This window comes from Stylophora pistillata, chromosome 2 (genome assembly GCF_964205215.1).
Source record: "Stylophora pistillata chromosome 2, jaStyPist1.2, whole genome shotgun sequence".
NCBI classification, from domain to species: Eukaryota; Metazoa; Cnidaria; class Anthozoa; order Scleractinia; family Pocilloporidae; genus Stylophora; species Stylophora pistillata.
In genome coordinates, this window is record NC_142520.1 from 42,724,575 (window position 1) to 42,727,851 (window position 3,277).

The following is a 3,277-nucleotide window of genomic DNA, read 5'->3' on the forward strand; positions in this document are numbered from 1 at the left end:
TCAAGGATTTTACAAGATTAGAAAAGTGTACAAAGTTTTTTGAAGATATTTTGTGGTTGTATACCTTCAGGTTTAGGTATAAGTATAACATTTTTTAAATACTTTGGAAGAGAATATAGAATCAGCTTCATTCAAAACAGCTTTTCATCCCGTTGTGGACGAGTTCATTTGATGTTATTCCCCACTAGGTGAAAATAGTATCCCATTATTTTCTCTTGTCCTCACCTATCTACTACCTGTCCTCATCTACTACCTGAGAGTTCAAGACCACAGAATATGCACCACTGAGTATAGAGCATGCACTTTGTGTCTGATCACAAGGCTAAAATGCCGACTTTTTTTTGGTATTTTCTGAAATGAATTCTTTTCAAAAAGATAGAAATAAAAGAATAAAAATATAAAAATATGAATTTATTAGACAATGTAAACCTGAACATAGCGTTTTAATTTGCGCCTGCTCAATATATAATTTTTAATGAAAACTATACAACATTTTTGAGAATAGCAATTTGCTACACTTTATTTAGCAATCCAGTGTAATTAACATCACTCCTAATTATCTTTGGCCGGCGGTTGAGCAACAATCATTTTAAAAAAAAAATTATCGCCGGTAAGGCGTGAAACAACCGAGTGTTCTTGTATTGAGTTTATCGGATATCGGATCCCACGGCACGAGAAAAATGGCTGCACAGTCTCATTCACAAGGCATCAATCAACAAAAGTGTGTCAGACTTTTCCGATATTCTGGTTGGTTGTCTAGATATTCTCGTCTAAAGTTAGAGTAGCGAAAAATATTCGAAGCGTGTTACGTAAAGGGACACCTCGTAGAAAATATTTAAAATATCAAAATTTCCCTACACACTTTTGTTTCGTATGATGCACGATCCTCGCAGTAGATAGCGCTATTTAAGCAATAGCGAAAATCAGACCTGAAAAAAATCAGGCCTGTACGGGACTCGAACCACTGACCTCTGCGATAATAGTGCAGCGCTCTTACCAATTGAGCTAACAAGCCAACTGAGAGCAGGCCGTTAAGTTGATTCGTAATGAACCCGTGAAAGTGATAAATGAGATAGACTAAATATATGAAAATCATATGATTTTCATATATTTATTCTATTGTTGATTCGTAATGAATAAATTCGTAATGAATAATATTGTTGAATTCGTAATGAATAAAGTTGATTCGTAATGAACCCGCGAAAGTGATAAATGAGATAGAATAAATATATGAAAATCATATGATTTTCATATTTAACAAATGGTAAACACCACAGCGTACACTATTGAGTTATGGAAGCACGCGGGAGGTTGCTAAGCACGAAAGAAGCGTAAGAGTCGCTCGAGGCGATAGCCGAGAGCGACTCTAGCTTCTTGAGTGCTTAGCAAACCTCCCAAGTGCATCCATGACTCAATAGTGTACGCTGTGGTGTTTACCATTTGTTTTATAACATAACATTAACACATTGTAGCTAAAGAGTTCCCTTTAGTTTAACAAATCTTACGTGACCAGAAAAAAACAAGCGCGCGCGGAAAAATAGTCTTTGCATTTGCTCACGTCAGCAGCGTACACCCATGGGCAAATGGGGGACGCTAAATTGACCAATCAGAGCGCGCGCTTTACTTTGGTTATGTTATAAATTTATTCTATTGTTGATTCGTAATGAATAAATTCGTAATGAATAATATTGTTGAATTCGTAATGAATAAAGTTGATTCGTAATGAACCCGTGAAAGTGATAAATGAGATAGAATAAAAATATGAAAATCATATGATTTTCATATATTTATTCTATCTCATTTATCACTTTCACGGGTTCATTACGAATCAACTTAACGGCCTGCCCTCAGTTGGCTTGTTAGCTCAATTGGTAAGAGCGCTGCATTATTATCGCAGAGGTCAGTGGTTCGAGTCCCGTACAGGCCTGATTTTTTTCAGGTCTGATTTTCGCTATTGCTTAAATAGCGCTATCTACTGCGAGGATCGTGCATCATACGTATCAACTACCGCAGTTCAAAATATATGATTTTCATATATTTATTCTATCACACTTTTGTTTATCATCATCCCAGGAATGTTCTGGCGAAATTTCACGAAAATCGGTCAAATCTACATACCCTATAAATTCTCTCAAAGTGGATGTATTCCTCTCAAAGTCAAATGCGAGATTTTAGCTCCTAATGGTTTGTAAACAACTTGCGCCACACCAGGAGATTATCTCGCCTCCTGAAACCGCAAACCAATGAGAAGACGAGACCTGGCGTCAATTACAATGGATCAAGATTTTCCCGGGAAAAGTATCGTGTAGCAGTCACGTTTTTTTTTTTATCTCGCCCTGTTGATCGTTAAGTAATAGACAAACTCGGCGAAGGGAAAACCCGCGGCAGAAAGGGTAAATCTGTCGCATTCTTCTTTTTCTCCATCGGTTTCGTCAGATTCCAACGAATAATCTTGTTTACAACCTTCTCTGGTGTTGACTCTTTTTACGTTCCTCGCCCCAAGGATAGTCGACTCTCTGAATCAGCTAATACTTGTTTCTGAGATCTTGGAAAGGTTCGCATTCTTTTTTGTATCATTGGGGTCTTTTACATAGCAACTAATATTCTGCCTCACGAAACACTTTATCACCATTGTTTTTCATTGCATGGAAATTGTAAAACGCCCTTCTTGCTATTTTATCCTCGTTTATTTACCACAGTCCGTAGAGAGGCGAATATAGATATAATTTAGTTCATTTGATAAGAATAATGCTATATGCAACACACAATGAATGTATACAACTTCTGAAACTCACCTTAGTTGAACGCTTGAATGCGTTATACCGATACTGCGAAAGATTATCTGCAAAATGTTTTCCTCATCCTATTTTAGTTTATAAAGCTTCGTGGTCAGGGAAAACCCGAAGTCGACTCTCGTCGAAAATTACCGCTCGCTAAATCAGTTTTAGGGTCTACCAGACACGTCCGGTGTCACGTAATCTAATCTGTCACGTAGCACTATCAAGGTCACGCCAACAGCATATCGGCGGCAACCATGAACGTGGTTCCTCCTACCTAGAAAAGCCCATCCTCTTTGTAAATATGGTTAAAATGAAATCTTAAATAAATGACCTGATATTTTGAATAAAATCGAGACAATTAATCAACCTTTCTAACTGTAGAAATAACAAAATTTTCAGCAAAGGACCAAAGGGCAAAGTCTTAAGAATTTGTGACGTCATTTCCATAATTTAGAATATGGGCAGTAGAAAATTGCTTGCGATTAAACAGCGCATGG

The 3,277-nt window shown here is 37.1% G+C and overlaps 1 non-coding gene across 1 annotated transcript; it reads right to left on the reverse strand.

Annotated features, from left to right (window-relative positions):
• Positions 1-941: 941 nt before the first annotated feature.
• Trnan-auu (transfer RNA asparagine (anticodon AUU)) lies at positions 942-1,015 on the reverse strand. Its single transcript has one exon. It is a non-coding gene; the product is annotated as a tRNA-Asn (tRNA).
• Positions 1,016-3,277: the final 2,262 nt, after the last annotated feature.